This window comes from Culex pipiens, chromosome 1 (assembly GCF_016801865.2).
Source record: "Culex pipiens pallens isolate TS chromosome 1, TS_CPP_V2, whole genome shotgun sequence".
Classification (NCBI taxonomy): Eukaryota; Metazoa; Arthropoda; class Insecta; order Diptera; family Culicidae; genus Culex; species Culex pipiens.
Genome location: NC_068937.1, coordinates 44,934,562 through 44,958,460, shown reverse-complemented (window position 1 = coordinate 44,958,460; position 23,899 = coordinate 44,934,562).

The following is a 23,899-nucleotide window of genomic DNA, read 5'->3' as shown; positions in this document are numbered from 1 at the left end:
GAAATCAATTTCACTAAATTTTCGAGCTTTCTCGGGGTCGTCTTTTTTTGAGGGGGCCCCATGATTGGTTCTCTCCGAAAAACTTTTCAATCTGCAGCCGGCAGAACCCGAAATGAATCTCCAATGACCCCCTCTCTCTAGCAGTGGCGTGGGTGGCGTGCCAAAAGTGGGACCCCCATCCTAGCCCGGGGAATGCAGTAAAAATTTAATGGTCTTCCTCGAATGTTTACACATTTCGGCAATACCCTGGCCAGAGCTGCGAGCTATCACCATTCTCCACAGATCAGATGGACCAGATGTGACCGTTGTCGTCGTCGGTGGACAGAAGACACTTTTTGGATTGGTTGGTGGACAGAAAAAAGAGAAAAAAAGAACAGAAAGGGAAAGAGTATGTGCCGGAATTGGAATGGTTCGCGGACGCTAGACTGGTCCAGGTTATATTCTTGAGTGCTAAGGGTCATTAAGATCGGGAAGCTTAAACTTGTAATCTCGATGATTCGTGGATGAAATTTTTTAAAGGCTGCATATTTTTGGGATTTCATCCTGCAAAGTTATTGGCAGGCATTGCGAGGGTAAAAAGGACATCATATCCAATTGCTACTACTCATTTTGCTTTTAAAACATAAAACGGCTTTCCGAGACGATCCGGACAATTTCTGTGAGAAAGTATAGGGGTCATTCTCTACCAACGCACACGAAATCGGAGAAAGTTGCCCCGACCCCTCTCCGATTTGCGTGAAACTTTATCCTTAGAGATAACTCGGATTCGTGATCAGGGACAAAAGTTACCCCGTAGGCCAAAGTTTCACGCAAGTCGAAGAGGGGTCGGGGCAACTACTGTGTGAGTTGGAGGAGAATTACCCAGTAGCTACAACAATCTTGAAGTGCACCACCTTAATTCTCAAAACAACACTGTCTAAAGACTTATAATGTTCCAAAATTTACTTATTGTGCGGAAATTCTCACATTGTTTGCAATTTTCCCAGGATTTCCTAAAATTACCAAGGTGTTTGTTTATTGTTGATTCGTCAAGCTTATGTAGACTACTTACAATTTTCTTACATACTAGATATTATTTCTATTGTACAGATTTTTTCGTAGTTCCGGTTTAGACATGTCGAAATGTATGTACTGTGAATTTTCATTATAAAAGCGCATCATTTGATTTAATGGCGAATTTTTTAAATAATTTGTCGTGTATGCAGTTATTCTAAAAAGTGGTGAATGTCTAAGAGTACGGCTTGGTTCATGAATACTATTGCGTATTTCTGAAAATAATGCTGCTGACTGTATGCGTTGAGAAATAATGTCGTTGATGAAAGAGAGCATGGCAAATTTACGACGTTCTTGTAATGATTGTATGTTTATGAGCATGCAGCGTGCTTCATACGATGGGAGAGGAAATGCAGTCCAGTTAAGTTTACGTAGTGCGTACAGTAAGAATTGTTTTTGGACAGATTCAATACGTGCTTGGTGTACGGCATAGTATGGATTCCAGACGATACTACAATATTCCAAGAGTGGCCTGACATACGTTATATAGAGTAATTTAATAGTATACGGGTCCTGGAAGTTGAATGCAAAGCGCTTTATAAAGCCTAATGTACTTTTTGCCTTGTTTATTATTGTGTTATAGTGTTCTACAAAAGTTAGTTGTGAGTCTAGGATGACACCTAGATCACGTACTACTTTGCATTTTTCTACTGGTTGGTTTCTTAATAATACTGTTATGTTTGGTGTTTCATGTTTTCTGCTGAAGGCAATGGAATTACATTTCTTTACATTCAATTGGAGTAGGCTTTTACTACACCATGTGTAGAAAAGATTAATTTCGTTTTGGAATACATGACTGCCATTGGCATTTCCTATTTCCATATACAATTTCATGTCGTCTGCATATACAAGTGCGTTAATTATTTAAGAATGAAGGAAATGTCGTTTACATACAAGATGAAAAGAAGAGGTCCTAAATGGGATCCTTGCGGTACCCCAGAGGTGACGTGAATTGATTCTGATAGTACATTTTGGAAGCGAACAATTTGTTCGCGCTTAGTCAAATATGACTTAAGCCATTCCAAAAGATTCGGTTGAATTCCAATTTTCTGCAGTTTGAAGATTAATAATGGTATGTCGATTCTGTCAAATGCCTTACTAAAGTCCGTGTAAATTGCTTCTACGAAATTGCGATTATGCTTTGCATTCAGTGTAAAATTTACAAATTCTAAAAGGTTGGTGCTAGTAGAGCGGCCTTTAAAAAAGCCGTTCTGTTTACATGTAATGCGGTTTTTTACTTGCTGAAAGATTTTTTCATTTATAATAGATTCGAAAAGTTTTGGAATGCAAGACAAAAGGGCAATTCCGCGATAATTACGTATGTCTGATTTTGGGCCTGACTTGAAATTAGGCACCAAAAAAGACTTTTTCCATGTTTGTGGGAATTTTCCAGTATTTATTGACATGTTGAAAAGATGATGCAGTGGAAATGTCAATTCTTCTGCAAGGTTCTTTAGGAATGCAGGTGCTATTCCGTCGGGTCCTGGTCCTTTTGATGAGTCTAAGTCCTTCAATGCCTGGCGTACTTCCGTTTCTGACAAAGAATTGACTGAGACGTCATTTGGAAATTCCGGTATATATGAAAAGTAGTCGCGGTCGCGGTCTTCTTCGGAAAATGAGGTGTATACTTCTTTGAAAAATTTTGAAAAAAGATTGCAAATTTCTTTTGAGTTACTGCCTACATTTTCGTCCAGTTGCATTTGCGATGGGAAGTTACTACTTTTGGATTTGGATTTTACGTAATTAAAGAAATTTTTCGGGCATGATTTGACTTCAGATTCGACTTTACTATTATATTCTTCGTTGGCAGAATTGAGTGCCGAAAAAAAATGGTCGGAAATATTCAGATAATTCAGAAGATTTGTGTCATTTGTATTGTTTCTGTATAGTTTGTAGGCTTTTTGTTTTCTATTTTTTAAATTTCTTAGTTGTGGAGTGAACCACACTGGGTATTTATTGCCTGTGTTATTACGTCGTCTTCTTCTAGTAGGTACGGTTTCAGATGTTATAGTGTTAATTTCCGTATAGAATTTTCCTACTAATTCGTCGACATTTCCTTCATTATTAAATAAATTTTGCCAGTCAATTGCAAGTAGTTTACGTTTGGCTTCTACAAAGTTTGTTTTATTGTATTCCAGGACTTCTTCATATTCCCAGTCAATGGGCAAAGTGTTTTTATGGACATAAATAGAATATTCAATTGCTGTATGGAAGACTTCATTCTTCCAAAGGGGGGTTACAGATTCTTGTACATGAAAGTCTTCAATACAGTTAGTGAATAAAAGGTCTAAAAATGAATTTCTTTGGTTTTTTACATGATTGATTTGGAAAAGTCCATAATTTGCAATATTGTCAAAGAGAAAATGCAAAGTTTCATTTTCCCCAATGACTGGGAGAAGAATTGCTTCATTTTCTTGGTCAGATATAAATTCGACTTTGCTTTGATTAAAGTCGCCATAAATGTGAAGTTTTACTTCCGGTACCATTTTTGATGTTATGATTTCTACTGTTTTAAAGAATAGTTCATACGACTGTTTATTTGCATGGTCCGGCGGAAAGTATACTGATGCAAAAATGTGTACTTGGCCTGCAATAGTGGCTTTGGCCCAGACTTGTTCAAATTGAAAATGTTTTTCAGTTACAATTTCTTTTGGATTAAGTCTGGCATTTATGGCTAAGAGGACGCCGCCTCCTGACTTTTTCTGACTGAGATTTAAATTTCTATTGCCTAGGAATACAAAATAATTGTTTCCAAAAATTTCTTCAGGGTGGACGCTTTCGTCCCAGTTAGTTTCAGTTCCAAGAATAATGTCGAAAGAATGTGAGAGAATGTTTAAAGAAATTTCCTTCATTTTGCCTGGGCTTTTCATGCGATTGAAATTCTGACAATAAATTAGAATTTCATTCGCATTCTGTTGTTCCGTTGAAGAAATTTTTGGAGACATACTTAAATTATTAATAGTACTTACTGCCTCTTGCGAGGGTGTCATTTCTTCTTCCGTGTTAGAAGGCGTCAATGCTTGTAAAAATTCGACGATGTAGTCGGCAGGTAGAATTTGTTGGCGGTTTCGCGCGAATGCTGCAGGTATTGAAGTCTTCTAGTTGTTACATATTTCCTGTAGGTTTCCAGGTCGGTGAGGGTTTGCTTAGGTGAAATTCCAATTGTTGAGTTGTATTCCATGAAGATGTTCATAAGATGTTCAGGTTCAGAAGGCAGGCCATTGGATGCAAAAAAGACATGCATGCTGGCTAGTGTTATTCCGTCTATGCAGACGTCCGGTTTTTGGTCCTTCAGATACGCCAAGTATAGTCTGAGATTGTCATAGACTTTAATTTCGCGGAGTCTGGCCAGCAGGAAACGGCCATCGCCGACTGCAGACTGTTCAGTTAGGCGTACTATGGGCGGCTTCATTGGGTCCAGACAGAACATACTGTCTGTTACTTCAGGAGTTTGTGATGACGTTTTTGCTGGCTGCGGCGTGGTGGCGTTTAGAGGTGGGACGATTGGCGTTTTTTCCTTCCGGTAGGGGTTGATGGTCTCCCCTTTTCGGAAGTTGATGAAGTTTGAATTCGATGTAGTTGGAGGTTGGCCAGAAAATTCGACCCTTGCCTGGTCTAGAAGTTCCTTGTCGGACAATTTGGTTGACGAATGAGTGAAAAAGTTGCTGCTACTTGCGTTGTCCTGGTCGAATTGATTGTCCTTTAAGTTAAAATGTGGCGTACTTGGGTTTCGGCCTGCGTCAGAGTTGCAGTTGGTCTGGTGCTGTTGCCGACGAAGATGCTGATGTGATTGTTGTTGCTGCAGGTGTTGCTGTTGCCGGCGTTGCTGATGATGTTGTTGTGATTGTTGTTGTTGCTGGTGCTGATTTTGTTGACGATGTTTTCGGTTGCGGCGACGTGCTTTTTCGGCTTCCTTTTCCTGAAGACGGCGAGTCCACTGTCGGGCGTCGAAGTCGGTCCAGTCTGGCTTCCAGATTTTTTTGCTGCCGATAAGTCGCCAGCCAGATTCGATTTCCAGTACGGTTTGTTCGTTTAATTCTTCTGCCAGTGATTTTTGCCGGACCTCAATTTCATTGTCTTGCAGTTTATTGATGGATGAAGTGAGGGCCCTCACTTCATCGTGGACTGCTAAAATTATGTCCGAGGGGCATTTTTCTGCTGAGGTAATTGTTTTAATTATGTCATCCCGGTGGGATGACGTAATTTCCTGGATACGGCAGAATGATTCAGCGAGTTTTTGATTCTGGTCCGAGGTGGTGTCTTCAAATGCTTTTCTGACTTCGTTTAAGGGGAAGTCCATTGCCGGTGCCTGTGTTAATACTGCCGAAAGTATTCGACTTGCGATTTCTGCAGATTTCTTAATTTCTTCCTGCAGGCCTATGATTTTATTATGCAGTTCATTAAGGGCTTCTTGGTTTGTCTTGTCATTGGTCTTGATGTGAGTCAAGATCATATGACTGCCTTCTAAATGATGCTGCATTATTTTTCTAATGTCGATTTCCATATGTAGGTTATTTCGACAAAGGCTGCATATAGGAAGTACATGTAGTTGCAAGTCGTCTTCGGAGCCACGCTTGACCCCAATACAGGCTGCGTGAAATTTTCGGTTACAAATGCCCGAACAGTTCCAGAGGTATTGTTGGTCGAAGGGTGAAGAGCACGTCGGCACATAGCACTGCATTTTGCTTACGTTTGTTAATAAGTGCACACGCGACGCGCGACAAAAAATAAATAAGTTTACGTTTACGTTTGTGGACTGGGTCAGTGAAGGTAAATAAAAATAAGGTGTAGAGCGAATTAAAAAACGCGTCCGTCCGGTAAAAAGACTCAACTGCAACTTTGTGAATAGCCCCTTACATTTTATCTGATGATTGCAATTTAATTGTATTTCATTTTGAAAAGTTATGGCCTAATTATGATTTGTAGGTGTCTCAATCAACAAAAACAACGGTTAAAATTACATTTCTCACAAGAAATAGTACTCAGAATTCAAAATTTCACTGATGTCGGAAGCTCGTTCTAATTTTTAAAATGCCCCGCAAAAAAAATATAATTTAACAGAAATGCGCTCCTCTATTTTTTCGATTTTAATTTTGACTCGCAGAATGACAGATGTTTAATAATATGGAGAAAATAAGTTTTGGGGTCAAATGGGCACGATATCGATTATTAGGGCTAGTGATCTATCACGACAAAAAATCCTGGCATGGCAATTACAAAACATTTGAAATTAACGAGGATTTTAAGGTAATCTAAAATCATTTTAAAATAAACGCAAAAATGTTATTTAGAATATTTGATTACAGGAGAGTTACTGTAAAAGTTCAATAAACTCACCTTGACACAAAATATTCATTGCAAAAAAATTGGATTTCTAAATTGTAGAATTTTCATCAGCTGAATTAACAATTCTCTATTTAACTGACATAATATATGTAAATTTTATTTTTTTTTACTGAATTTAATAAAGAAATTCATTTTGTTTTAATTTTCCTCACGTTATATTCAATTCACTCATCTCTATTTTGAAAAATATTACAGAGATTTAAATGTAAAATAGATAAAGCTAGTTTGCGTTTTCTTTTATTAAAGATTTGAAAAACGTTGTTCACATTATTTTAAAAATTTCGTGTATTTAAAAATGTTCTAGTGCCTTAAAATACGTTAAATCAAGGGTCCTGATTGCTTCAAAAAGACCCATTCACTCGCGATGACAAATCTAACGCGTAGTGCGTCCATCCCGGGAATTCCCGGGACAAAAATCCCGGGATTTTTCCAATACCGGGAATTCCCGAATCCCGGGATTTTCTATAATTTGTCCCGGGAATTCCCGAAATTGAAAAAAATATCATATTTTGGTCTGGAAATTCAGATTTGGTTGTGAAAATAGTAGAACAATAAAATGAATTAAAATTTGTATTCAGCAAATCTCAGCATTAAATTGGCTTTTTAGGAAAAAATATTATAATATTAATTAACAGGTCCGCAAAATGCCAAGTGCTTTAAATTTTTTTTCTCTTTTATTTTATTTTTTTTAAATACTGGATATATTTACGTATATTTTCGATTTTAAATATAAAAAAAAACAATCTCATATTGATCCTTGCACTGTAACTTGGATTTGACCCGCACTTTTCACACGCACTTTTGACAACAAAATTTCCAAAAACTAGGCAACCAGCAGTTGTTTATTTACATTTCCGGTCGCAGTTGCCACCAAACTGGCCATTCGCACTTTACAATTGCGATTGACAGGTGAGCAACATCGGCTCGCTTTGATCATTTTTTGAGAAAATTAAAATTTTCCAAGCTATTTTAAAACTGTCGTCTATGTTTAGATTATCACCATTTGATATTATTAAGCTAATTCTATGATTTTAAGCTTGAGAACATAACAAAAATATAATGAAACATAGATTTTATTACTGATTCAAAAATTTCCCGGGATCCCGGGAATTCCCGGGATTCCAAAAATATTTTTCCCGTTTCCCGGGAAATTCAAAACCCGGGAAAATTGGACGCCCTACTAACGCGACGAAAAACTGCTCTGTCCATTTCCTACCATTTGTCACTTCCATACCAGTCGCCACTAAATACTCTCTCGTTGCTCTCCCTCTCACTCCAATCGGGTAGTACAGCGGCTCAGAGAGACCGATTGCATTCTATTGCTCAAACATGACTATTTAGTCAGCGATCGGCTTTGTTTTGATCGTTTATTGAACTGCATAAAACAATGTTATCAAAAATATTTTGCAATTTTGTTAATAACACAACATCAAAGACACATTTGACAGCAAATTCCACCATGCCAAATATAAATTGAGGGCAAACTGTGGTAGTGCAGGTCAAGTGAGCGCCTCGCTGGAATTTTGTTAGATTCTCTACTCTCTGAACATTTTCGTTTGTGACTCGGGTCGACGGACGGAGTAGGCAAAGAAATTCACGAAGTATTTGTTTCGCTGTTGAAAACGATTGGCTAAGGCGCTAGCTGCTAACGATTCGTGTTCGCTCGCGAATGATTGCGCGCTCCAGTCGGCAGAGGTTCGTTTGGCGATGAGTGAGTGATTTCTGATCGAAAATCAGGACCCTTGCTTTAAACTTCATAAAATTGCCATGGATAAAGCTTATTTGAAATCTCTTTTCAATTTGGAAAACATCGTAACGAACAATATATGGGTGATTCCAAGTCAACTAAGTACACATTTGGACTTGACCTTCATCGATTTTGACCAAACTTGGAAGAAACGTCCATCTATCGATAGAAATTCCAAGTTTGGATATTTCTCGCCAATATGTTTTGGTTTAGTCTTAAGCTATTCAACATAACAAGATGCCCAAGTAAAAAAATAACAAAAATAGGGAATGGGTCAAAATCACGTTTTAAAACAAAAACTGGAAAGAAACAATATTGGGAGGCATTTTTAGAATTTGCATTCATTGATTTCCTTGGACAATTTCCCAGAAAATGCAACCTGAAAAATTTCTTTTGGTATAATAACAGCAATGTTACGAGTAAAAGGAAAGAAAGTTTTGTAGAAAATCGTCAAAACAGAAGGCGGTGCTATAGAGGGATGGTCTAATTGCCACCAAACTTTGGATTTCAGTTAACTATCGATAGATGAATCTTGAGGACACTGAGGAGCAATTTGACAAAAGAATATTTCAAATTTCGGGCATTTCACGGTACATGCCATGGAGGAAGGTGATTATTATTGCAAATAAATGAACCTTAAATTTTTCTTCGCAGAAAGGTTGCTTACGCGGTCCTTTTCAAATATCCGTGACCTTGAAAATATTTGACCCATGGATTTGTGTTTTTTCAATTTAAAGTTTTTCATATATTTTAATGAAGGCGCGTGGTAATTAAAAAGCTTCGTTCTAGGTAGTGATTCAAGAAGTATCACGCGTCACCTTTGAAATATCTGCAAAAATTCAAAATTAAATCGAAAATCCCTTAGTGAAATATTTGCTAGATCATGTATATTTGAAAACGACACGATTTTGTTTTCCATCGTTAATTAAGCTTTTAATCTTGTTCGAATCGATTTGGATTAAAGATGAAAAAGTTACGTCAAAAATTGATAAAATTCAAATAATGCAATCATTTACAGGAATACGCTTTTGATTACGAAACAATGCCCAATAAAATCAAGAAAATCTGTAACTTTGAACGTTACTTCTAATCGATTTGAGTTCTACGGCAAAGCTGTTCAGCGTGATCCTAACGACACTAGCAGACATAAATTTGGATTAGTGTAACGAACGCGGCGACACAACTGGACCGAGATGATTTCCGGGTGTAGTCTCTAGGACTTCGAAGTTGCGATGCTGGGCGCAGGAAGAGTTGTGCTCCGAAAGTGGCCGAAAGTGCAGCGGTAGTGGCACCGGAAGATGGTCACTAGCAATCAGAAAATGGTGGGACACTTTTGAAAATGTTTTTTTTTTTATAAAAGATATCTTTGAAAATGTGTTTCAAAAACAATAAGAGTCATTTGGATTTTATTTTAAAATTATTTCAACTTTGCTGCAAAAAAAAAGTGTGACAAAATTTATCACAGTGCACTGAACCCATTTGGCGCACAGTTGACTAGAATGTGCCAAATTTCATCGTCTCCTTCAATCGGAGGATTGCAATTTCACGTGGCACACGTATTCCAGTTGCCTCTTCCCAAGCATCCCTCCCCCCATAATCCCGAGCCTTACTTTCGCCAACAAATGGAGAGAAAACAGGACTTTTTGCCCTCGCACAACCCCTGCTGCTCAAACATACACGCTAAAATTTATATGTATGAATTGCATTACGCTTTGACCCGTTAATAATTTCAAATAAATTGCATTTTTTGTGCCCCTCTCGAAATCGTTCTCTCTCGTTCCATCTCTCTCCCTCTCAACTGCAAAAAGGGCGCTCGGGTTGTCGTTATCCATAAAGTCCCTCCCGCCCTCTTCACCGGCCTGGTTTTGCGCCTGGAAGGTATGCAGGCTGCACTACACAGTTGAAGTGCAAACTACTCCTGCTGCTGCTCGTTACCATCAGTCAGCGAGTGAGGGGGTGGGGGACTGCTTGTTTGCAGTCATGTTTCGGTGATCGCGATTCGTTGCCGAAAGCGGCTGCTGCTGATGTCCCCTCGAGGGAAAGCTGGGAATAGTTCATCAACGGTTGTGGGGGATTTGGAGCTTCAGGGATAAATAAAACACCAAACTTTTTGCTTATAATAGGAGGCTGTCAACACTGTGCTCAGTGTTATTTTATTTAAACTTTCTTTACGAAAGAAGCTTTTTTGCATCATAAGTTCGTGATATATTGTCGTATGTCGTTTTTAGCAAAAATGCGTGGCCCCTGACTAAAATTCCCATAGACATTTTGTCACAATTGCAGACAGTTGCACAATATGATAGGCACTACATTGTACGGGGTGTTTCCGGTTTTGATGAATTTCTCAAAATTGAAATCGAGTTTTGGTGCTATTTAAACAGCAAAAGATCAGACTTTAAAAGCTGCACAAAATGGCAATTTCAACTCAAGCTTGCATGATCTCTACGATGTGATCCCTATTCGTGAAAATTTGGTCTTTTGGGTAATTTTGGTCTCTTATCACATATCCGGGGTCATTTTTCTACATCTCGTGACGGAAGATTGGTACGACCCCTAGTGTTAAAGTGGCTTTTATAAATTGAAACACCAATTTGATGGTGGACTCAAAGTTTCGAAAAATTTATTATTTTTCAAACTTGTTGAAAATTGTTTCAAACCCACTGCAATTTCCCAATATTTACAAAAAAATTGTGAGACACGTAGTTTTAGGGATTTGTTTTTGCAGGAATGGTGACGAATGACCACATTTCGGTTAAAGTAATGTGTGTTTTTTACGAGCCGCGCGTTTTCGTTCGCTTACAAAAAGAGCGGCTCTTTCGAACGGCGAGTTTTTTTTTTCGTTTTTTTATGTTCAAAATATTGGAATAAGGTCATCTTTCAAACATGGTTAATTAAAATACTTAGTGGTTGAATAAATCTAAGTGCTGAATAACATCTCGTAATTCGTTTGCTCATTTACGTGAACCGGCTTGCTTATTTTTTGCGCATCTCTAGTTAAAGTCACCGTAATTCAAAAACCAACAACATTGCAGAACAAAAAATCATGAAAACATTACGTGTTTTTGTAAATTTGTAGCTAGCGTCCTAATAGCTCAAAATTCTTCCAATCACACGCGAGCACAAATCGAAAGCTAGTCAAACTAGCTCTGATCCCAAGCAGGGGTAAATAACACGGGAATACCAAATTTTGGTATTACTTGGGCAAATAACAGGGACCAAAATGTGCCCTTGGTTGCCCAGTAATAGATGGTAAAATACCATGAAATCATACCAAAGTCTTGTATGTTAAAGGGCACAACAATACCAAACCATGTTATTCCAAGGGTAAAATAATACCTCAAAATAAAACCATTTCAATACCAAGTTGAGGTCTTCTGGATTTTTGAACATTGCTTGAATACCAAAACTTGGTTTTATCATGGTTTTATTTTTAGGTAATCCCGCGCCCTTGGAAAATCGGATTTTAGTATTCCTGTGGTCTTCCACAAACATGATTTTGGTTTGATTTCATGGTATTTTACCATCTATTACTGGGCAACCAAAATTCAGTATTTTCATACCATTTTTAGTGCAGCAGTTGCATTTAGTAAAAAAACGGAAACGATCCATATGCAACAGCCAAATCTACTCACCTGATGATTCCATGTTGTTCCTAGTGATATTCTTCACCACATCGAATTCATTTGTCATTGATGAACGGCCTGTGCTTGAAGTTCTTGAAGATTCTGAAAAATAACAAGATTGAAAAATAAGGATTGAAATTCACCAATATTCAATAATCTGTTGATTAACTCGTTTTTTAAAGGATTTGGTTATCCCAACTTAGAGAAATTTCAACGTTTTTAAAAAAAATCTAAGTGGGTATATAAAAATAATATGAAAATCAGCTTGAACATTTTTGGGTTTCATGTCAATTAAAAATGAATTATCTCGTCAAAATTTACGAAAAAAATTTCATAGCTTCAGAGGAATTTAATAAAACCTTTCAAAACCAAAATAATACCAAAATGTGGCATCCTGACTTTGAAAATTTTCCACAATTTCAAGTAATTTCTTTAGGGGGTATATCAAAAATGTTTAAAATCAAGTTTGAAATTTCTGGTTTTCAATGAAGGCATTCGCTTTGAGACATCATTTTAGCGCAAAATTAATTATTTTGTCAAAATTGGTTAAAATTTTCCCATAGTTTCAGAGGAATTTGAAAAAATACTGTAATAATAAAAGAATACCAAAATGTGGTGTTCGACCATTGACAAATTCTGCAATTTTGCAATATCAAAACAATACCTTAAATTGGTATGATACCACAATTTGCTCTTGCATAATCCTTAAGACAATTTTTAAAGGGTCAGTTCGCTTTGGTTCGTTTTTGAGGCCAGACGTGTTTTACCAGCAGTGCGAGTTTCTTTGTACAAACAGTGATTCAAGGTCACAGTGAACAATGGATGCCAAGAGTGTCTATCTAAACTGCCTCAAAGTGCAGTTTGGGCCGGCTACCAAAATGCCATCGGACAAGGAGATTTTCGCTTTCTTTCGTAAGCGAAACTGGGCACCGGATACGTTGAACGCTATGTTCCGTGCGCCCAGAGAACACTGCGTGTACGTGAAGTTCCGGTCGGAGGAATCGATGAAGGCTGCACTCCTTGAGTGTCCAGCTACGGCAGTATTCCAGTATGAGGACGGCGAAAGTGTTGAAGTTGCATTTGCAACAGCTCGGGGCGAATTCAAATATGTTCGCATATTTGGACTGCCAATTGAGATCGAGAACAAGGAGTTGGTCAGTGTTTTATCCAAGTTCGGAAAGGTTCATAGCTTCACCCGGGAACGATATGGTCCGGACACCGGATATCCGATCTTCAACGGAGTGCGCGGGATACAGATGGAACTGTCAAAAGAAATTCCGGCGCAGTTGTACGTGCAACATTTTCAAGTTCGTGTTGCTTACGATGGAATGACCAATCGGTGCTTCGTGTGTAAGGCCCCTGACCACGTGAAGGCGGACTGCCCAAAGCGGACATCCGTAAGTGATCGGCTGCAGGAAGGTTCAACCCAGTCAACGTATGCTGATGCATTAAACGGTACTCCACAACCAGCTGTAGTTCCCGGTCCCGTGAATACCCCATCGCCCAAGCCGCTAGAAGGTGGCAATCCTACCAATTCGGATTGTTTAGAAGTTCCCGTAGTTCCAACAGATACTTTCAATGAAATCGCATTTGGCTCAAACTTGGACGAATACCCAGTTATTTCAGACAAGGAAGAAGAAGAATACACAAATGATGCTGAATGGAGGTCGACAAAAAAGCGAAACAGAGCTAAGAAAAACAAGAAACAAGCCAGCGGTTCTGATTCTTCAGAGCCGGGACAAATCAAGGTTCCACGAGGAACGTCCGTGACGAAGGCGCAGGCTGAATACATGAAAAGGTTGCGCAGTCAGAAAAAGGAATTAGCGAATTAAGTGTTACTTTTTTCTTATTTTTTGTGGTATCAAAACATTATCAATAAAGTATGAAAAAAAAAAAAATGAAGGCATTCGCTTTGAGACATCATTTTAGCGCAAAATTAATTATTTTGTCAAAATTGGTTAAAATTTTCCCATAGTTTCAGAGGAATTTGAAAAAATACTGTAATACCAAAAGAATACCAAAATGTGGTGTTCGACCATTGACAAATTCTGCAATTTTGCAATATCAAAACAATACCTTAAATTGGTATGATACCACAATTTGCTCTTGCATAATCCTTAAGACAATTTTTAAAGGGTCCAGGAATACCAAAATTTGGTATTGATACCAGAGAAAGGTATTATTACGCATTTCCCTTGTTATTTACCCATGCTCGGGATGGATTGCTAACGTTTTTCACAACCACACCAATCACTACTGAGTACTCTCTCTCTCTTCTGCTCTTCCTCTCTCCTCTCTCTTAGAACACATACTATATGATTGGCTCAGGAATGCAGGAGAATAAGGAAAAAAATAACTGTCAAACTGCATTCAACAATTCTACATGCTTGTTTAATAGCTTAAAAATAGCTTTACGATTTTAGTGAAGGTACGTAATTGACCATCAATTCCATCTGTAGTTGAAGAAGTATTGAGTTTTGCTATCTATGCAAAGGTTCAGTCAAAATTAAATATTGAATGCAACCTCAGGGATGTGCTCAGTTGTCAGGGTCAGGGTCCTTTAATGTTATTTTCTCCAATGAGTTGAATCGCGTTTAAATTTGATGATCTGATCATACCATTTTCGAATGGACAGCTGCCAAATTTGTATGGCAAATTATATGGACAAACTGATGACAAACTTGATGAACGGCTGCTTTGATCATATGGAAGGTGCCAGATAATAAAAACAAATCTTACCTAATATTAAAAAAGGCTTATTTAGTAGAGAATTGCTCAACTCGTCGTGTTCGTGCTATTTTGTCGCACGTCAACTTTGGGCCAAATTGAGTTGAAGACGCAATTTTGTGCAGATCTCCAAATTTCAATTTCAATCCCCAGATATTCAACAAAAACCGGAAAATCTTCACACACCCTGAAAATTGCTGTAAATGCGACAACTGGCCAAAGGCAATTTAGTCAGAACTCGTTTGACATACGTACATGCCCAACTTTTGTAAACATTTTTAATTAAACTTGGGACTCAGGCAACTCATCTTTTGGACGATGAACAAATGGTCAGCCAAACGGAACGTGTTTGTTATTGTTTACATTGCGTGCTCTTGTTTTTGTTTATTCAAATTCGAACATTAAAACACGTTTTTCTCGGAACGTCAAGATATCACGATCACGTCGAACTGGTATGTTAACTCAATTGAGCAATTCTCTACCAAAACCGGCAATGGAATTTATTTGTATTTTTTTTATTTGGCTCAAACTTTGTGGGGGCCTTCCCTATGACCAAATAAGCTGTTTTGTGACATTGGTTCACCCATACAAGTCTCCATACAATTTTGGCTGCTGTCCATACAAAAATGGTACGTCAATATTCTAACAGCTGTAGCTTTTGAGTGAATTTTCTGATCAATTTGGTGTCTTCGGCAAAGTAGTAGGTATTGTTGAGTAAAATAGGAACACGGAAAAGCAAATTCAATTTTTTTAATTAACTTTTTTTTTGCCAAAACATAATTTCCCAAAATACGTATTTTTTGATTTTCAATTTTTTTACTATGTTTTAGCCTAAAACTTTTAGGGGACAAAAAACCGCAACTTTCAAGCCATAGAGAAGTATGGTAAAAAAATCTGCCGCCGAGTTATGATTTTTTGAAAAATAGGGATTTTTTGAAAAATCAAAATTTTATGCAAAAACAAATTTTGACCTAATTTTTTATGTAAAATTAAATTTGTATTCGAAAAGTACTCAACAGATTTTTTGATAAAGTGCTACGTTTTGTCTTTCTTACAAAAAAAAGGTTTATGGTTTGCTTTTGGGAAAACGCTTTTCTCAGAAATCTTAAAAAATTCGTGCACGGCGAGGAATTGTCCCAGGAAAAAATCCTATTTCTAAATTGAAGGTTTAGATGCGCTCTTTCGATTGAATTTTGGCCCGAAACCCGGAACTCAAAGTCTGATTTTTGAGAGCTCTTTTTCTGAAATACTTGAGCGATGTCTGTATCCGCTCCTAAAAATTTGTGTCTTCCATCATTGGAAAACCGCGCGTAAAACCCACAATTTTTATAATTCAGATCTGTAGCCGTGGGGTCGGAGACGAACATTTTATTTTTCGATTCACAATTTTCGACCAATAAATGTGGTCAAAGCCATTTTTAGAGGTATTTTTTGGACAATTTTACAGATAACACTATCAAATTAAAAGAATTCAGTTTCAAACAAAAATCCATTGGAAAACATGCGCCATAAACTGCTTGAGCCCAAAATTTGAAGCTTTTCCAAAATGTATTTCCAGAGATAGTCGTCAAGTCGAAGCATAAACGCCAGCACATTTACGCTTGCGCGTTTAACGCTGCGCGTGAAAATGTTCTTTCTGGCTTCTCATAATAGATCGACAAAGTGCAATAGCGATACATATTTTTTTTAAGTTAATCATAGACTAAAATTAAAGACTTAGTACCCTTTATTTGTTTTCTAATAATGTCAATCCAATGTGTTTTTCTTAATTAAATTTAAATATCTTGCGACCCATAATTTACCTCTGAAATTTAAAAAAATGGCATTTGAGGTTTAGCCTAAAAATATTTGAAGCTTTAGGTCAAATTCTCACTGGGTGGTATCATTTTGTTTCTGAAAAATTAATTGCACCAATATATTTGTCGGAGTTTCATAATTTTGTAGGAAAAACTCTATTTCACCTCTGGTGATATTAAATCGGGTTTTTAAGATATTACCACCGAAGGTTCGATTTTAGCGAAATATTTGAAGTTTTTCGCTTAAAGAAAAAGAAACAGGAAAATTTAAGTTTTCTAAGTCTCCTCCAAACATCCCTCCATTTTCTAATGTCGATATCTCAGCAACTAATGTGCATTATTCAAAGTTAAAACATTCGTGAAATTTTCCGATCTTTTCGAAAACAATACTTTTGAAAAAATTGAATCAAGACTAACAATTCAAAAGGGCCAAACATTCAAAATATTACGCCCTTTTAAAATGTTAGTCTTGATCCAAAAAATTTCAAAATATTTGTTTCCAGAAAGATCGGGAAATCGGAAAGTTACAGCTGTTTGAATATTTACGTATCATTTTTGTATGGACAGTAGCCAAAATTGTATGAAGACTTGAATGGGTTAACGAATGACACAAATTAGCTTCTTTGGTCATAGGAAATACCCTCAAAAAGTTTGAGCCAAATAAAAAAATACACAAAAAAAATAGTCTAAATCGGCCGATTTTGTAGAGAATTGCTCATTTTAAGGTGCTTAACATTGTTTAAACTGGTTCTCGAGAAAGGTTCAACAAATTTTACACAAAACAACGATTATCTTTTAAAACTAAATTGAAAATTTTAATAAGGCCGTTGCAAATATTTTTCAAAGTTTATGTCGCTCCCCCCTTCAAAATTGGTCTGAAAAATCAGGGGGCAAAAAAAAAAATTCCAAAAAACTTCAAAATTTCCATGAAAATAGAAGTCTAATCAACTGAAAACAAACTAAAATGCATTTTTCTGCATTGATAAACATATTAAGCATATTTGGGCTTGTTTAAAAATGTTTTGAATTATTATAAAATTCCAATGTACAGCACCGCAAAAATTTTATTTTTCGCAAAAAATATTTTTTTCGTGAATACTTAGAAATATTGGAAACTAATGATGGCAAAACAACTGGACAGGTGTATAATACATTTTAAAACACGTTTTTCATTGAAATGTTGAAACCATGGCTCGTAATTTAAATTTTTATACTTTTTTTATTTTTTTGCCCCCTCTCGACTTTGGTCAGAGTCGAGGGACATAAACTTCAAAAAATATTTGCAACGGCCTAACATCAGTTCAGTAACAAAATCAACCAAAATCACGCCTTTCTCCAACTTTGACAACTCATACGTTTAGGTCACTTCAAATTCGCTCGTTAGAAAAACCTCTCTGATGGCATTGCTTGGAGGACCTCCAAGTACCGACGAGGGGCTTGACGATCGATGGTTGGTTTTTTTTCTCTCCCCAACGAGTTCTCATTAAAAGTCGACCCTTAATCGGAAGCAAAGTCCACAAGGGAGCATCGATGCTGCTGGTGCAGAGCTCTTACACGAACGGATTTAATTTCGACCACCCAAGTATGTGCTTCATTGAGGGCTCTCTGTGGGTTTTTTTCGAGTGAGAGGTGGTTTCGATTTGCAACCCTCGGGGTAGTTTGTAAATACTTTTGTGTGAGTAAATTTTTAATTTCAAAAGATTTAATGAGTTGAGTTCATTCAGTCTTACCTTGAAAAGTATTTTTTTTCAAATGAAAAATGTACTCGTTCTTTGAGGGTTAAAAACGTTGAATGCTAGAAATCCAAAAGCATAATTGGTGTTTGGTCAATCGAGTAGATTTTTTGTGTGCACTTTTTCGTTGCAAATGTTATGGTTGAGTGTGGTTTGAAAAAATAAATCGTTAGCGGACGACTTTGAGCACAATCTGCTCGATTGTTGTTTTCGATTAAGTATTGCAAATTGAGTTTAGTACAAGAAATTTGTCGTGAAAAATAAAGGGTAGAAAAACGACAATGTTTTAGTACTGCGATTTTTGCTGGAGAAATTACCAAAAAATAAAAGAAATTTAGGTTAGTGATAAATTAACTGTAACCACTCGAAACGCACATACGTCTTGTGGAGAACGGCTTTCCGGTCACAAAACATGATAATGCTCTTAAATAGCACGCAAGAAGAGAGAGCAGTTTGCTGCACTGGACGGGTCCATTTCCGGTCTTGTTTTTGCTGCCGCCTTCCGGTTTTTAGCTCAGCTTCTGCGGACGATGACGACATTTCAGGAGGGGTTTGGACCCGTTTGTGGACACACTGTGGTCGAGCTGGCAAGATTTGTGTCTTGTGGCGTGGTTGTGCCGAAATCGTCCTTGTCGGAAATGGTAACCGCAAGTGAGTCTGCTGAGGAGCGTTCGTCTCTCAAACTCGATTGCCCTTTTTGGCGAACAGATGTTCAGATTTATGGTTATATGTAACAATAAGGTTATGAATCCGTTTTTTTTTTGCAATAAAACCATATCTTTAATAGAGGTTTTACAAGTTGTTCTAATTTTACTAAACAAAAAATGTTACACATCGTATAATAGGTAATTGACCTTTCCAACAAGTGTGAAATTTCGAAGGACTGGCAACCCTGTTTAAGTTATGTATACTTTCCAAAGAATGAATAATTAAGATGATAAATATTTCCAGATCATTTTTTAGTCAAGTTGTGAGGAAATCATCAACCACTTAGGTGGATTAAGTTAATGATTTTAATCTGGGTGGGACTAAGTTTCACGCAAATCGAAGAGGGGTCGGGGCAACGGCTGTGTGAGTTGGCGGAGAATTCCCTATTTGAAAAAAAGTTATAAAACTAGAAAGATTGGTTTTAATTTTGTTGATCTGGGTCAATGTAGATTCGAAAAGTACATTAAATTTCCCTTTTTTGCCTTCCTCACCTTACTGAGGAAAGGCTATAAAATCACTCGAAAAATGAACTTCTTAATTCGACCTCGTAGACCCACCTTCACGTATACCTATCGACTCAGAATCATGTTCTGAGCAAATGTCTGTGTGGATGTGTGTAGGTGGGTGGACAAAAAAAATGTCACTCGATTATCTCCGGACTAGATGAACGGATTTTGACCGTATGGGTCTCATTCGATCCGTCTTGGGGTCCCATAGGTCTCTATTTAAAATCAGAAAGTTTAGTTAAGTACTTCAAAAGTTATGCTAAAAAACGATTTTGGCGTATGTCCGGAAGATTGTAAACAGGGTGGTTTTTGCAAAAAAAAAACCCTATCATGTTATACATTTTCAGAAAGGTATTAAAAAGACCTTTCCAATGAGCCCAAATTGAAGATCTGACAACCCTATCAAAAGTTATTAGCACTTAAGTTTTATTTATGCACTTTTTGGAGGCCGGATCTCAGATATTTCAGTAAATATTATGTCGGGGTCCATCATGCAACCCATCGTTAGTTAGATGAATGAAAGAACTTTCAAATGAGCCTAAAACATCAAGGATCTGATAACCCTATCAAAAGTTATTAGCACTTAAGTGTTATTTGTACACTTTTTGGAGGCCGGATCTCAGATATTTCAGTAAAAATGATGTCCGGGTCGATCATGCGACTCATCGTTAGTTAGATAATTGAAAGACCTTTCAAATTAGCCTAAAACATCAAGGATCTGACAACCCTATCAAAAGTTATTGGCACTTAAGTGTTATTTATATATTTTCTGGAGACTGGATCTGAGATATTGTGATAAAAATATTGTCTGAATCTTCCATGTGAACTTTCGTTGAATAGGTTTTTTTTTATCAGACCTTGCCGATGAGCCAGAAAATTGAAGGTATGCGAGCCCTATCAAAAGAAATCAGTAATAAAATTGATTTGTTAACCATGTTAAGGGAATGTTGCTATTTTTACTGAATGTATTGACTTTATGAATGTGAGGAAGGCACCAACCACCTAAAGGTGGATTAAGTATCGTTTTACAGTCGAGTAACGGAAAATGGCAGTGTTTTTAAAACTTGTTTTGTGTTTTTTTCGATCAAAAATACGTTTTTTTTAATTCCGAGTACGCCATCAAATCGGGCGTCTAATTTTACATAAAAGTCCCTGTAACACCAAATTTCTATCTCATTACCGATTCAGGCTGCAAATTATTGAAAAACACCTCTTTTTTCGCATGTTCATAAATGGAAGAGGTATTACCGCCCCTCCGTCACGAGATATCAAAAAACGGACCTCGGATTCGTGATCAGGGACAAAAGTTACCCCTTAGGACAAAGTTTCACACAAATTGAAGAGGGGTCGGGGCAACTTTTCTCGATTTCTTGTGAGTTGGTAGAGAATTGCCCAAATTACCTCACAAACCAATGTAAAAGTGCCTTATAAACAAAATAAAATGCTTTTCTGAGCACAAATGATTATAAAAATACATCGTAGTATAGCCCGAATACTTATTTAGTCATTTCATTCAGTGCTGGCAAACCAAAAGCAATGTTTTTAAAGTTTTCATTATAAATATCTTGATTTATTTAATCTTTTTTGCAACACTATTTAATTCATTTGCTTTTTATGTTTTCTTTTAAAATTTTATCAAACACGATCTTGTCCTCAGCCCCAAAATGGTTGGGCACCCCTGATTTTAATGCTAAACTCACAAAAATATTAAATACTTCATGAGCTTGTTATTCAATCTTTAGGAAAACTCGAAACTTGTTTTGAGAGTCGATATTTTGCATGAGAGGAAGGCAACTCTACAATCTCTTTTTCTCAGTGATTTTTTATTTATATCTTTGAGCAGTTCTCTTTAATTTTATGATTTTTTATCCAAATAAGTCATTTGCATAATTGTGTCTCCATAAAAATTGAAAACAATCGAAAATCTGTCTCTCAAAAGGGGAATTTCTTATGGAATCAGTGTCCCCGGAAAAGTTTTAGATTGTGATTCGGACTTTTCATACCAAAAAGTGCCATCTTTTGAGCTACAGGGAAGTTTTGTTATTGGTTATATTTTTTTGAGAAACAAAATGCCCAAAAATAAACATTTGAAATGTAAAACTAGATTTTGTGTCGAAAAAATCTTTTTTTGCAATTCCGTTGTGAAACTAGTTACTCTTCCTGTCATTCTCGCATGCCTACTTTCTTATACGAAAAATAAAAGTTTCGAAACGTAATACTTATCAGTACTGAAAAGGGTGCTGAAAAGTTAAATTTTTCGTTACTTGTGTTGAAAAGTTATATTTTTTTATACTGTTTTGATTTTTTCAGTGAATGGACTAAACAGTAAACTCATAGAAATTTGACTTCAAATTACACTCAAAGGGTGTTTTTTTAGAATAGCAAAAAATGTTTTATGGAAATTGTTACTAAACTTGATTTTTGCAGCACTCGTCGTATTTATCCAACTCGGCAGAGCCTCGTTGAACAAATTTACGACTAGTGCTGAAAAAATCTATTTTTTGCACCTTTGTTATAGTGCTCCGTTGTTGAATTATAACCATCTTTAGATTATTTTTTTTCAAAATAGCTCTTTTCATTTTTTTAAATTTTTGTTCATCATTGTACATCCCTGAAATAGCTGAGAAAATTCTCTACAATTTGCTTTTTGGAAATCCTTGATTCAATCTTTGGTTGCTGAAAAATGAAAATTAACAAAATTGATTTATTTAGGTTCTACCCAACTGACCCTCAATTTTCCATCAATGATATCTTGGAAACCATCGTTCGAATTTCAATGTAAGAAGGTCAACCTTTTTTTAAATTTTCGTAACACCCCACGGCGTGTTTTCTGGGCAACCTTAAGGAGAAAAAATAGTCATCGCTACTGTCAAATGTGTCTTATAGGAAATTTTCTCAGCTTTCTAATGCTTCTATGAGCGAAATGTTTCATCGGGAAATTTCTGAGATATCTATTTTTGAAGTTTTTTGTTCTAAATTCCTTTATTATTTATTGTAAACTTTATAGTAACTTTTCTGGAAACTTGTCAAATGATGTTTTTCATGTGTCATTTACTCATCAAAATGTGCAAAATAAGGCAAGAAACAACTTTGGAGAAGGTTGCAAATCGCTAAACATTTGTAAAATTAAGTTTAACCGAGTTTTTGAATATATGGGATTTATTCAAAAATGAAAATCATAAAACCTTCTTAAAAATATTATTTACAAGAATTAAAAGATAATTACACAATATTTGTGTACAAATATCACGTGTCTGCTTTTATTGAGCTGATAAAATCGTTTTTTGTTGCAGGTTTGAGATTGTTAAGTTTATTAATGGATTTTTATGAATAAATATGAAACTTCTTAAAGCATACATGAACCGGGAACATGGATCTAAAAGATGATTTAAAATCGAAAATGTACTACCAATTACTGTAGCAAGGTTCAAAAGTCATATTCTCATATGTATGAAATAACGAAAAAAAAGTTTTACTGTTGAAAATGCATTTAAATGTAGGAGTAAAATTTGTGTGTTTAAACTCTGAATGTTGAAAACACTGCCACATTTTTTTTTGGTTAAAAAAAAAATATTATTAAACATAAAAATCAAACAGAGTCTTCCTTTCCAAACTATATAAACAAAAATCAAAGTATTTTTAAAACGTTTTAAAAAGATAAGATAAGACTTCTATAATATTGCTGATTCCTTGATCATTTCATACAAAATAAAAATTATAAAAAGCATTTCATACTCATGAAAAGTTTTTCACCTGATGCTCGCCACAGTAATTTTTAGCTTAATTTTGAGTATTCAACATGTTTTGTATCCATGCAATTGATTAATGTTTGGTTAAGAAAATACGATTTTTTTTTTCATAAAAATCTAGTGATATCCTAACAAATCTCAAACTTGCAACAAAAAATCGGTTTTATCAGCTTAATTTATGCTAAATCCGAGCAGAATCGTGAGTATCGTGCAAGCAGTGGTGATGGGAAGATGGATTTTTGTGGTGTTCTCTTTGTGCTATGTTCGTGTTCATGTTCAAGTCATGCATGCAGTGGGGGGTCATTGTGGTAATTGATATTAGTCGCGTCAGTATCGTGTGGGCAGCAGGGCCAGGAAGATGGTTTTATTGTTGTGTTCGTTTTGTAATGTATTTGTATTAAAATCTAGCATGGCTTTTTGTGGTGATGGTAAGGTTTTGGTGGTGGTGGTGGTGGTGTTTAAAAAAAACAAACGTTCAATTTACTAACATTGAGTCCAAAACCTCCCTACAAACATCTATACCACTAGGTGACGTAGAGATCTCTGCGCATTCTAGATAGATGTTTACTAACATACCTTCCAATCCCCGAGGTTAGCAAGGTACCGGCCAGGAGCCCCTTATCTTACTGGATAGTATTACACGCTCATCTAAAGAGGAAAACATGGTATCTCCCGTGTTGGAATATTGTAACCGGATGAGAGTCTAGTGCTATCATACGTTTAATTACAGTTAAACAGCAAGATAAGCGTTGTGCAGCCATCCGGAATTGTGCGACTTTTATTGCTAATGCTAATGCTAATGCTAATGCTAATCCAAGCAGAATCGTGATATTCGTACACAAAAATTATTTTATTATCTTTTGATTATTGTAAAACATATTATTAAATACGGTTTAATGATTTTCATTTCT